This window comes from Microcaecilia unicolor, chromosome 3 (genome assembly GCF_901765095.1).
Source record: "Microcaecilia unicolor chromosome 3, aMicUni1.1, whole genome shotgun sequence".
In the NCBI taxonomy this organism is placed as follows: domain Eukaryota; kingdom Metazoa; phylum Chordata; class Amphibia; order Gymnophiona; family Siphonopidae; genus Microcaecilia; species Microcaecilia unicolor.
In genome coordinates, this window is record NC_044033.1 from 194571969 (window position 1) to 194586204 (window position 14236).

A 14236-nucleotide genomic window follows, 5' to 3' on the forward strand; every position below is an offset into this window, starting at 1 on the left:
AATCTTTTCTAAGTATACCAAATTCTCTGTCTAATTCTTCAGTAGTTTTTAAAGTACCCTCTTCTGAGTATAAGTGATGTATATAGCGAATCCCCCGTGTTTCCCATTCTAGGAAAAGTTTAGCCGAGCTCCCCGGGGGGAAGTGGTTGTTGCCTCTTATCGGCAATAGTGGAGTGCACGTGGTAGAAAAACCAAACCTACGGCCCAGCCAACGCCAGGTTTGTCTTAATGGAGACACCACTGATGTGAAATACCGGGGTGTATTTACTGCCCCTGGCGTAGCATGCAGCCATGCACTAAAATGTCGGGGGGAGAACACCATGGTCTCTATACTAGTACACGAAAAGAAACAAGTGCCACGAAACCAATCAGAAAGGTGGCGCATATTACTAGCCACAGAGAATAACTTTAGATTTAAGAGTCCCAATCCCCCCTTAGCTCTAGAAAGATATAATTTAGAAACTGGTAACCTTGGTCTCTTCCCCTGCCACAAATATTTGGTCATTACCCTCGTCAACGTCCGATCGTCCTTATGTTTAAGAAACAAAGGAAGCACTTGCAATACATAAACCCATTTTGGGACCAAAATCATGTTATAGAGGGCTACCCGCCCCATCAAGGATAGGGGTAAAGTCGTCCATGTTTGCAAAGTCTGTCTAGTTTTCAGTTTAAGGGGTTCTATGTTTTGGCTATAAAGGGTGTTCAGATCGGCTGTCAGCCATATGCCAAGATATTTCAATCTATCCTCTGCCCATGTTAATGGAAATGCCCCCTCCCAGGTCGATCGTATCCGTGTTTGGACTGGCAGAGCCATAGACTTACTCCTATTCAGGGCAAGGCCCGAGTAGAAGCCAAACTCCTCCAGAATTCCAAATAAGTACAGGAGAGAGGATTGGGGCTTTGTTATAGTTACTAATATATCATCTGCAAAAGCTAAAGTTTTGAGCTCTCGCAAGTGTAATTTAATCCCCTGTATATCTGGGTCCCTTTGAATAGTGCATAACAATGGTTCAAGGTATAACAAAAATAAGAGTGGTGAGAGGGGACAACCCTGTCTCGTGCCACATGCTATTGTAAAGGGGTTTGATTTCATACCATTAATCAATAATGACGCTTTTGGATTAGTGTATAGCGTCCCAATAGCATTAAATATCCACCCTCGGATGCCAATATAATCAAGGACAGAAAAAAGGTAATCCCATCTCACCTTGTCAAAAGCCTTTTCGGCATCTAAGCTAACTAGCAGCAAAGGTTCGTTCTTGGTAAGACTCTGTGCAATGGCTAAACAGGCCTTCCTGACATTGTGACAAGGGTGTCTACCCCGCACAAACCCCACTTGACCCTCTCCCACTAATTTTGGTATTAGAGGGGATAATCGTTCTGAGATGATCTTCGCTAAGATCTTTAAATCAACATTTATAAGAGATATAGGTCTATATGAACCTGGATTTTCTGGTGGTTTGCCCTCTTTTGGAATTAGGGTTATCAAGGCTTCATTAGACTCTCGCCTAAATCCCCCACTTTCAATGGACTCCTCAAAAAAATCAAGAAGCGGGCCACCCACTTGTGGAAAAAGCAATTGATAATACTCAGCACCAAATCCATCCGGACCCGGAGCTGACCCACGTTTTAATGATTTCACTACTCTTTGCAGCTCCTTGGCCCTGATAGGCATATTTAATTGTTCTAGCACTTCAGGGTTCAGACGTGGCATTCCAGAGTCTGCCAAGTAATCTGTTATGGACGGGCCGAGTGGCGCCTCCGGGGCTTTGTATAGGTTTGCATAATATTGTTCCAATAATCTGACTACTTCCTCTGGGTTGTTTATTTGTCTACCCTCTGCATCTCGAAGTGTTGGTATAAACCTATTTCCCCCCCAGGTCTTATTAAGGCGGGCCAACAATTTCCCAGATTTATTACCATGTTTGTGGAAAGAGAAAGATCTATAAAAAAATTGTTTCTTTGTTCTCTCATGGATCATTGTATTAAGGGCTGCCAGAGAAGCCAGCATAACCTCCCTGGACTCTTTCGAGGGGCGTGCTATGTGTGCCCGTTTCGCTGCTTGATACGCTACTTCCAATTGTTTCACTCCCTTTGCCAATCTCCTTGAACGAGCACACATATACGCGATTATATCCCCCCGAAGCACTGCTTTGGAGGTCTCCCAGAACAACCTAGCCTCCCCCGCATGGCCCCCATTCGTGTCAAGGAAATAAGACCATCTTTGTTTCAAATAATCCTGGAAGTCTGCGTCCTCTGCCAAATATCCGGGAAACCTCCAAACTTGATGACGTAAACTAGTTGCTCCCACTTCCAATTCAATCCAAATCATTGCATGATCTGAGATTTCCATTACTCCTATCTCTGCACGTGGTACTTGAGGAAACAAAACTGAGGATATTAATATATAGTCTATTCTCGACCATGAGCTATGTGCTCTGGATAGATGCGTATAGTCTTTAGATGTAGGGTGGGTTAACCTCCATGGGTCTATAAGATCTAAAGCGGTACTCAAATACCCCAATCCTTTACCCCTCCCAAACATTGAGCTTGTTTGCGGGCCAGATCGGTCTTGGAGCCCATCCATGACTTGATTAAAGTCTCCTGCCACTATCCATGGGGTATGACCATATTGGATTCCTAGCCGAACCAGGTGTTGGAAAAAGGAATGGTCATATACATTTGGGCCATAAACATTAAGTAGGAAAACTTCTTGTCCCATTATATTTAGCTGTAAAAGTATATATCTGCCCTCTCTATCTTTACAAATTAACTTTGATGTGCATTGCATATTTTTATGAATTAGAATTGCTACCCCTCCTTTTTTGCTGCCCGAAGATGCAAAATAACATTCTCCCACCCAACGTTGTCTAAGCTTTTGGTGCTCAACGTCCGTTAATTTAGTTTCCTGAAGGCATGCTATTCCAGCTTTGTGGCGCTGCAACGCTGTCAAAATCTTTGTGCGTTTTATTGGGGAGGAGATACCCGATACATTCCATGAAATCAATCGGGGGATTGGCGTCCTAGCCATCCTTTAAGTAAGCTTGGTAACATAAATTAGACAATTTCCATAGTCTTAGAGCTCCCGGGTGCCCAGCCCCCACCCAGGAGCCTAGTTTGTGTAACAGAGGTGGCCTACAGTCATTTCCTAGTAACTTTCCATTCCTATCCGCCTCAGCATTGCAGCAGGTTTCACCCAAGCTTTGTACTTTTCCAGGTCCTTGCTGTAAAGATAACATTTGCTCCAATCGACAGGACTCCATAATCCAACATAAACAGTATCTAGTTTTGTACTTCTCCCTTCCCCCCTCCCCCCCCCCCCACCATGCAAATCTTATCTCAATTCTGCTCTGCTCTCCCATGTCATCCCTACCCTCCCCCCTTAGACCTACCCTCTTCCCTACTCTATTCCCCATTAGTCGCACCTGGGCCTACGTCACCAGACGCAACCTAAATTAGTCGCGTCCGGTGAGGGGTCAATAGGTGCCAACAAAGCCCCGTTCTCCGTCATTTTTATTAATATCAACAAATTTCTGAACTTCCCTCCACCCTCTCCAAACCCCCACACAACCGGGTTATACATCTCTCATAAAGCTTAGAACACTTGCGAGCCAAATGACTCTAGTTCACTTATCATCGTTCCAGTCTTAGGATTGGCTCTCCAGCATCTGGGTGCCGCCAGTTGTACGTCTTGCGTCCATTTTCCTTAACAACTGGGCCACACGAACCCGCAAACCATGTGATCAACAAAATTCCAAACAGCCAACTTGTCAATCTCGTTAATTGTAATCCAACAGGTGTTTTAATCACCTCCAGCCTTTCATGATGATCTCTCCGTAAAGCTGTTTTAATCAGTCTGCTGGCCCTGCTACTTGCTTATTCAGCCACTCCACGGCTACTTCTGGTTTATTAAAGGCTTTCCAGACACCGTTATCCATGATTTTTAAAGTCGCTGGGTATTGTAACATAAATCTGTGTTTCTTCTCCACCAGACTCGTGCAAACTGCCGAAAACGCCCGCCGCTGCATTGACAAGGCCGCGGAGTAATCCTGGAAAACACGGATGACTGTGCCATCATACTTAGTGGAGTCTCTGCATCCTTTATATGCCCGCAAAACGGCCGCTTTTTGTGAATAGTCATGAAACTTTGCTATGATCACCCTAGGGCGCTGTTCTCTTGCTGGTCTGGGTCCCACTCGGTGGGCCCGCTCAAGACGTATTTGCCTCCCCTCTCCTGCTTCGGGAAAGCTCGCTTGCAACCAAGTTTCAAGAGTAGTTTTCAAATTGGCTTCTGATAGGGATTCCGCAAAGCCCACAAAGCGGAGGTTGTCTCGTCTAGATCTATTCTCCAAGTCCTCGATTCTCTCTGTATAATCGTGTATCAGGCGGGACAATCGTTCTAGTTCACCCGAACTTTCCTGGTGCCCCTCCTCCACCTCTGCCACCCGGGCTTCCAGCTCACCCGTGCGCCGCGAGAGTTCCGAGGTCACCGCCGTTATGCCTGCTATTTGTGTCGATAACTGATCAAATTGTGGGGCTAATGCCCGCACAACTGCCTCCGTAAGCTCCGGTATGAGCGTCTCACCATTCTGGCTGGAAGGAGAATGTGCCGGCGAAACCGGCGCCATGTTGGATTCGACAGCTCTTGTTTTGTCTTCCTTTTTCTTTCCACTTTTCGCCGTTTGAGCCATTAGAGATCTCGTGATATACTTGTCCATATATTAAGAAAGATGTTTTGCGCAGCTGGGGAGATTTTCAAGGGCGGGGATCGCCAGTTAAGTTGCTTTTTGAACGAGGCTTTGAGCAGCTAGAGTAGAGCACGTCTTCTGCCGCTCACTGCATCACGTGACCCCCTAAAGTCTCTTCATTTTTTTTTTAAAGTGTCCTATCTACCCTGTGTCCAAATGCCCATTCAGATTGTGTTCCTCTCGTAAATTTTCATTTCTTTCATTCATTCAGAACTTGCCCCCCCCTCCCCCCCAACATTTTCGGTTCCTTCAGTCTTTTAAAACTCTGCTATGTACCCTGTGTGCTAATGGCCAGCATTGAGATTCTTTTCCTGTCCCAAATTTGCATGTCTTTCAGTCTTCACAACTCCCCCCCCCCTTCTCCAGTTTAACACTTTCGTTTCCTTCAGTCTTTTAAAACTCTCCTATCTACCCTGTGTCCTAATGGCCAGCATTCAGATTGTTTTCCTTTCCCAAATGTTCATGTCTTTCAGTTGTTCAGAATTCCCCCCTCCCCCCATTTAACACTTTCAGTTCCTTCAGTCTTTTAAAACTCTCCTATCAACCCTGTGTCCTAATGGCCAGCACTCAGATTGTTTTGCTTTGCCAAACTGTCTGTGACTGATGTCACTGAGGTCAGTGCGTGCCTGCCTAGCAGACCACTTCCAGCAGGCACGGTCCCAAGCACATCCTGTTGGAGGTGAGAATTATTATATAGGATGGTAACATTGTATTATATCTCTGGTATTTGAATTCCAGTGCTGATAAATGTGTACATTTTTGATACTGTTTCATGGTAGTTCTGTTAGGTTTCAGTTTACTGTTTTCAAGTTTACCTCATTTATTTATATTCATTCTTGGTTATTTTATTATTGTTACTAGTAAAACTGGCCCGTTTCTGACACAAATGAAATGGGCACTAGCAAGGTTTTCCTCGGAGTGTGAGAGAGAGAGTGAATGTGCGAGTGTGTGTGTGTGACAGAGAGAGAGTGAGACTGCTGGGTGCGAGTGTGTCTCCTCTGTCCCCCCTCCAGCCACCCAGCAATTCTCCTCTCTCCCCTGCTCCCCCTCCAGCCACCCTGCGATTCTACTTTTTCCCTTGCCCCCCTCCAGCCATCCACCAATGTTCTCTCCCCTGCCCCCCTCCTGCCACCCAGCGAGTCTCATCTGTCCCCTCCAGCCACCCAGCGAGTCTCCTCTGTGCCCTGCCCCCCTCCAGCCACCCAGTGAGCCTCCTGTCCCCTGCTCCCCCTCCAGCCACCCAGCAAGTCCCCTCTGTTCCCTGCCCCCCCTCCAGCCACCCAGCGATTCTCCTGTGTCCCCTGCCCCCCCAGCCACCCAGCGATTGTCCTATCTCCCCTGCCCCCCCAGCGAATTCTCCTGTGTCCCCTGCCCCCCCTCCAGCTACCCAGCGATTCTCCTTTTTCTCTTGCCCCCCCTCCAGCCACCCAGCAATTCTCCTGTGTCCCCTGCCCCCCTTCCAGCCACCCAGCGATTATCCTATCTCCCCTGCCCCCCTCCAGCCACTCTTCCACTTTAATCAGCATATATTAAATACCCATGTGCTACAGAAAAGCACCAAGCACATCCTATATAATAAAACGCACCTCCAACGTTCTGAAGCCAAGAAAATGAAGCCTTCAAGCCAGTGGCGTAGCCAGACTGCCAATTTTGGGTGGGCCTGAACCCAAAGTGGGTGGGCACAAATTCCCCCTCCCCCTCCAGCAAAATTTATTCACACTCAGATGCATTTGTCACACAGGGTAAAGTTCTGCTTTTCAGTGCGTCCAATTTCAGACAATTTATTTAATAACCTAACACCCTTTTCAATGAGCTTTCAGAGGCCAAAACCTCCTGCCTCAGGTCAGTATAATGCTGTTACGGTATCCTCTCCTGACCTAAGGAAGGAAGTATTGGTCTCTGAAACTTTATTAATACCATATTACTTTATCCTAAATTAAAAATAAAATTATTTTCTTTACCTTTGCTGTATGGCCATTTACTTTTTCTCATTGTGTTGCTCCCAGTCTCTAGATTCTGCTTTCCTTCGTTTTCGTTTAACTCTTCTGTCAGGGTTTCCTGGCGATTTGTAATTTTTCTCTCCTTTTTCTTTGCTTTCTTCAATATTTTTCTGCCTCTCTGTGTCCAGATTTAATTCATTCTTACTATCCATTCTTTAATTTCCTTCATCTACTTATGGCTTTTCATCTTTTTCTCACCCTTGTTCTCCCCATGCCCCTTCCTCTTATTCTCCAATCTTTCACTACTCCCCCTTTCCATGCAGCAGCTCTCCTCTTTCTCTCCCCATCCTTCCAGTCTCTCCCCTCTGTCTCCCCATCCTTCCAATAGTCTCCCCTCTTTCTTTCTGCATCCTTCCATCGTGTCACCTCTTTCTCCCTACCCTTCCATCCAGTGTCTTCCCTCTTTCTCTCCCCATCCTTCCACCCATCTACCCTCTCTCCTGATCCTTCCATCTAATGTCTCTCTCCCTCCTTCTAACCAGTGTCTATCTCTCTACCCTTTTCTGTTCAGTGTCCCTTCTCTCTCCACATCCTTCCAGTCTCTCCCCTTTTTCTCTGCATCCTTTCATCCATCTCCCCTCTTTCTCTGCCATCCTCCCATCTGTTTTCCCTCTTTCTCTCCGCATCCTTCCATTTTCCCTCTTTCTCTGCCATCCTCCCATCTGTTTTCCCTCTTTCTCTCCCCATCCTTCCATTTTCCCTCTTTCTCTGCCATCCTCCCATCTGTTTCCCCTCTTTCTCTCCCCATCCTTTCATTTTCCCTCTTTCTCTGCCATCCTCCCATCTGTTTCCCCTCTTTCTCTCCCCATCCTTCCATTTTCCCTCTTTCTCTGCCATCCTCCCATCTGTTTTCCCTCTTTCTCTCCCCATCCTTTCATTTTCCCTCTTTCTCTGCCATCCTCCCATCTGTTTCCCTCTTTCTCTCCCCATCCTTCCATTTTCCCTCTTTCTCCCCATCCTGCCATCCATTTTCCCTCTCCCGATTCAGGCCCCCCAGCTCCCATTGCCGGACACTGCTGCTTTTCCTGATGAGCAGCAGGGCCGGCGCTACAAAAAGAAGAAGCGCTCAGCTGACTGAGCTGAGTGCCAACGCTAAGACTCGACGAGAAAAAATGTTTTAAAAAAAACGCAGCACCGCAGGCAGCCGCGAAGCATTGGCTGCTGGCTCTGCAGGCTCCGCCCGTCTCTTACGTCACTGCCCCTGCTTCGCTCTCTTTCAGTAATTCATCCTCCTGGAGTATAGGTTGTAGATCTCTTATGATTTTCCTCAGTTTTTCCAGCTCTGGATTGTATGTCACTACAAGCGGGATTCTGTCTGTGGATTTTTTCTTTTTGTACTGTAGCAGATTCTCCCTGGGTGTTTTGAGGAAGAAGGGCAACCTTCGAAAGCTAATCAAGAAATGTATTAAGAAATGTATTAAGTTATGTCCACTAAAAAAGGTATCATCTTATTTTCTTTTCCAAGAGCGTCCAGAAACGACCTGAAAAAAACATACACATCCCGTCAGACATTGGCTGTCGGAAGGCCAGTACTGGTGGGGATGGGTCTGTGGTCTGTGCTGCGATGGGCACCAGGACAGCACCCCAATATGCCAACCTTTTTATGGCTGAGCTGGAAGAGACATTTCTGAATACACACCAGACCAAACCTCTAAAATACTACCGGTACATCGATGACATTTTTATGATTTGGACGGAGGGTGAAGAAACTCTGAAACAATTTTATTCTGCATTCAATACATACCATCCTACAATCAGATTCAAAATTGACTACTCCCCAGAAAAAGTCAATTTTTTGGACACCACGGTCTCAATCAGTGATGGCTGTATACAAACATCTATATACAAGAAACCCACAGACAGATGCAGCTACCTCCACAACTACAGCTTCCATCCTTCACATACAAAAAGATCCATCATTTACAGCCAAGCCACAAGATACCACCGTATCTGCTCTGACCCAGGGGACAGAGACAGACACCTTAAAAGCCTGACTGAATCCTTCAAACAGAAGGGCTACAACCCCAAAATAATCTCCAAGAATATTGCCTCCTCCCTCAAAACACCCAGGGAGAATCTGCTACAGTACAAAAAGAAAAAATTCACAGACAGAATCCCGCTTGTAGTGACATACAATCCAGAGCTGGAAAAACTGAGGAAAATCATAAGAGATCTATAACCTATACTCCAGGAGGATGAATTACTGAAAGAGATATTCCCATCCCCACCAGTACTGGCCTTCCAACAGCCACCCAATTTAAAACACAAGCTAATCAGAAGTAAACTTCCATCACAGACTGAAAAGGAACAGGGCACACTTCCCTGTAATTTATCCAGTTGCAAACTATGCCAAAATATTTCACAGGACCCCAAAGTCATCCACAAAGGAAAGATATTCAACATAAAGGGATCTTTCACTTGCTCATCTTCCAATGTGGTATATATCATTCAGTGTAAAAAATGTAAGGAAGGATGCTATATTGGAGAAACAGGCCAGATGCTTAAGACAAGATTCAATTTACATAGACATCATGAGGCAGTGAGCAAAAGAAATTGAATAATTCTGAGAAATCATATGAAGGGTTAATTTTGTTTAAAGGTGCTCAGATATTATTTTAAATTCTCAGTTCTGCTAGCAAGTGAAGGAATGTTATCTGGTTTAGGTTATTTACGTTTGCCGGGCTGGGTTAGAAAGGTCAGAGACAGGAATTTCTTTCAACCTTGTGAGTGATGGATTGCTAAGCAAACACATGTATTCTATTATGAGCCGGTATATAGCAGGCTGTTTGTTTAGGATTAGTTTAAAATGCTTAGAAGAAATACTGTTTAGAGAGAGGCAATAGATTAGTATTTACAAGTTTTTGATATTTAGAATATGTCTTATAAGAAATACTGATTCTGTGTAAATTAATAAGGTTTGTGTCTGTGTAGAATATCTGTTAAATTCTGTATTACTCTTTGTCTGCTGTTTAAGACTGCAGTTGAGGAGATCAACATGTGGTTTGACTTAGCCATAGTTCTGGCTGGTTCAATGTATAAGCTGATAGGTGAACGAGGTCAGGGCTAGTTAGCTCTCTTCTCCTTGATTAATTATAAGCTAAGTGTAGGACTGGCCTCCTGAAAGAAATAACAGACCATAGCCGTATGCTATTAAATAAGATTAGCCTTTGACCCCTTTAATGAATGCCAGAGTCCAGTAAGCAATTTAAGCTATAGATGAGAAATCAATCATGATGAGAAGATAAGAGTCCTAGTGCCATATTGTTTGGCTTGAGGGGCCCCAGGTTAGAGGTCAGTTTGAGGAATACCAAACCTATGTAACTGATATTTCAAAAGTAATGATTGGTTGAGGCAAGGTGACCAATCTATTCCTTAACCAATTGGGAGTAAAGGGGGCTAGGCTAGGCTGGATAGAACAGTATTTAAGTGGGAGAAGAAGCAGTTTATGTCAGAAGGAGCTCAGAAGAAAGAGAAGGACAGAAGGAACAGATAGAAGAAGGAGAAGACACAGAGAGCTGAGAGAAAGACACAGAGAGCTGAGAGAAAGAGAAGAAGAGACTTAATGCTGATGTCCTGCTTTGTTTGCTGGCAAATAAGAAGATTTCTCTCTCATTCTGGTGTGTGCTGTCTGACTCCTGAAGTATCACAAATTCCTATCTCAATTCCTGCAACAATTCTTGGTGGCAGCGGTGGGATAAATCCTGCATTAATCCCAGCACCCAACTGACTGGAGAACATTCGCCGGGTATGTATTCTGTATTTTGTATTGTAATCCTAGCTAGGAAGTTGTAAACCAGCCCCTCAAGAAAGAGGGAAGGAGAATCTGATCAATTCTCAGCGAAGGCCCTAGTACCTTCTAGTCGCGGGGACTAGAAGCGAAAACGCTTGAGCTTATCTGTATCTGAGAAATTTGAAATTGTTGGGTGGGATTTTCTGTATGGAATGTGTGATGCTTGAATGTTAGAAGAGTGCAGACCCCTTACTGCATTCTCAAAAACTCCTTCCCTCTTTGTGTGTTGTAACTGTAAGCATTATGGGTGGGACATCATCTAGAACAATTGCTACCCCCCTAGATTGTATGCTTAGAAATTTCAAAAAAGGCTTTTTAATTAATGATTATGGACAGACTTTAAGCTCAAGTACTTTAAGAACCTTGTGTGAAGTTGAGTGGCCATCTATGGGAGTGGGGTGGCCCCCTAGTGGCAGCTTAGATATTGAAGTAATCCGGAAGGTCTACAGCATAGTAGTAGGAGGACCAGAATATTCTGAACAACTCCCTTATATAGATTCCTGGGACAGCCTTGTGACTGACCCTCCCTCTTGGTTGAAAACTTATATGGGATCCCCAGTAAAATTCATGTTAGGCCGTGTTCAAAGAAAGATTAGAAAATCTAAACTAGAAGAGGGAAAGAGCCCTAGGAAGCCTACCACCCAATCGGTGGCTTCCGCCCCTACCCTGTCTGAGAAACCCATACTCTCTGATGACCCCTCAGATCTTGAGCCACCACCTTATGGCCCATTGTTGGGGTTCCGTGCTACCCCCAGAGATCCACGCCGCCCAGCCCAAGCCTCTCCAGCACAGGCTTCTCCGGATAGTTCTTCCCCTCCTGTGCCAAACCTGCCACACCCTAGGTTGGACTTTTCACCTGGCCTCTACCCTTCTGTGCCAAATCCTCTCCTGTTAACCTCTGAAGACCCGTTTTGGGTTCCACTCCCTGACTCCTCAACTCCCGACAGCCCAGCCTCTCCTTCTAATACCCCTACCCACTCATCAGGGGCCCGGCATCCCTTTCAATGGACTGACTCACCTGTGACCACCTCTCAGTCTATGAGTACCCCTCCCCATCCCTCAGGATTTCAACCTACCTCTACTGAATGGGTTAGACCCGCTGCAATTACCTTTGAGCATGATAGGAGGGTAGCTCCTAGCTCTACCTCAGGTTCCATTCCCACCTCCTCGAGAGTTCTGCCACTTCGTCAGGTAACCACCACTCGACCGGATCCTAATAATCAGGGTCAGGTTATACAGGCACAGGCCTATCAGTATGTACCCTTCACAACCACCGATCTCCTGAATTGGAAGACGCATTATCCCTCTTATACTGAAAAGCCTCAGGCAGTGGTGGACCTAGTGACTAGCATTATGGCCACCCATAACCCAACCTGGACTGATTGTCAACAACTTCTCCTGACCCTCTTCACAACTGAGGAGAGGCGGAAGATTTTGCAAAATGCTGAGGCCATCACGCGAGAGCGTGTCCCCGGGGGGACACAGGACCCAGAGGGATGGGTTAGAGCTCGGTTTCCTCGCGCAGCTCCAGATTGGGATCCAAATGATGGGCAGCACTATGAACTGTTGTCTGGCTATTGCCGGGACTTACTGGAAGGTATGAGGAAAGGCATAAAGAGGCCCATTAATCTGGCAAAGGTCTCTGAAATTCTCCAAGGGGCAACTGAATCCCCTGGGGCCTTCTTAGAGCGACTAATTGAAGCCTACAGAACATACACCCCATTTGACCCTGAAGCCCAAGAAAACCAGAGAATGGTGAATAGCGCATTGGTGGCCCAGAGTATGCCAGATATCCGGAAGAAGTTGCAGCGTCAGGAGGGATTCGCAGGGATGAATACCACCCAGCTAATTGAGATCGCAACCAAGGTTTTCATTAATAGAGATCAGGAGGTGCGCCGAGAGGCTGACCGGAAGATGCAGAAGAAGGCCGACCTTTTAGCGGCAGCCATTACTAATTCCACTCTTAATCGAGGTCGACCTCTAGCTAATGGGAAGCCAAAGTGGGATCCCGGACCACCAGCCAGGCCCCGAGATTCCTTCAATCAATCCCGGCCAAGGGGGGAGAATCCCAGACCAAGATTGGAGAAGGATCAGTGTGCCTATTGTAAGGAAAGAGGGCACTGGAAAGATGAATGCCCCCAGAGGCGCCAGGGACTGAGAAGGGGACCAGGAGATCGAGGAAGCCGAGGCCGAGTTCGAGAGGGAAGATATGAGCCTCCTGAATCTGACATCATCGGGATAGCCGAGATGGCAGAATGGGACGAATAGGACAGACCGGGTTCCTACAAACTGGGCTCCCAGGAACCTATGGTCAAGTTAACTATAGGGAGCCGCTCAATTCCATTCATGATTGATACAGGAGCTGAACATTCTGTTGTGACGGAGCGATTAGCGCCTGTGTCTGGAAAAACTGTCCGAGTGGTGGGTGCCACGGGGGTGCAGAACCGGAGGCCCTTCCTGACAACCCGTAGATGCCAATTAGGCTCACACATAGTCACTCATGAATTCCTGTATATGCCAGACTGTCCAATCCCTTTGTTAGGTCGAGACCTGCTGTCCAAGCTTAGGGCCCAAATTTCCTTTGACTCTGATGGCCAGACTTCAGTCTCCTTTCGGCCCCCAACATCCAGCCCTAAGGGTATACTGAGTTTCTGTTGCCCTCTTGAAGAAGAATGGCGGCTGCATCAGTCGCAGGGCCAAGTTGACCTACCCCTGGCAGACAGCTTTCAGGTCAGAGGGGTATGGGCAGAAGATAATCCCCCAGGGTTGGCCCGAAATATTCCTCCTGTACATGTAGATTTACTTCCAAGTGCCCGGCCAATCCATCTTCGCCAATACCCAATTCCCAGAAAGGCTCTGGAAGGGATCCAAGCACATTTGAATCGTCTGTTATCCCATGGAATTATTCGTCCTTGCCAGTCTCCATGGAATACGCCACTATTGCCAGTTCAGAAGCCAGGGACTGAGGACTACCGGCCAGTCCAAGACTTACGAGTGGTCAACAAATCCACTATCTCATTACACCCTGTAGTGCCTAATCCATATGTCCTGCTAGGATTGATACCTTCTGGAGCTACCCATTTCACAACACTAGATTTAAAAGATGCCTTCTTTTGTATTCGGGTGGCCCCCGCCAGTCAATTGCTTTTTGCCTTTCAATGGGAAAACCCAGTAACAGGAAGGAAGCTTCAGTATACATGGACCCGCCTGCCACAGGGGTTCAAGAATTCCCCCACTATTTTTGGGACAGCCCTAGGACAAGACCTTAAGACTTTTAAATCTGAGCCTTCCAGGCGAGTTTTACTCCAGTATGTAGATGACCTCCTGATTGCAGCAGTGACCCAGGAAGAGTGTTTTGAGGCTACTAGAGAATTGCTGGAGCTACTCTTGGATGCAGGCTATAAGGTCTCACGCTCAAAGGCCCAACTTTGTCAGTCAGAAGTGAAGTATCTGGGCTTTTGCATTTCCCAGGGAAGTCGGAGATTGGATGCTAGTAGGAAGCAAGCAGTAGCTGCAATTCCCCCACCCAAGTCCAGAAGGGAAGTTAGGGAATTTCTGGGAGCAGCTGGATTCTGCAGAATTTGGATTCCAAATTTTGCATTGATGGCGAAACCCCTATACCAAGCCACAAAGGGGGGTGAAAAGGAACCATTTGAATGGGGATCTACTGCTCAACAATCTTTCATTGCCATAAAGAA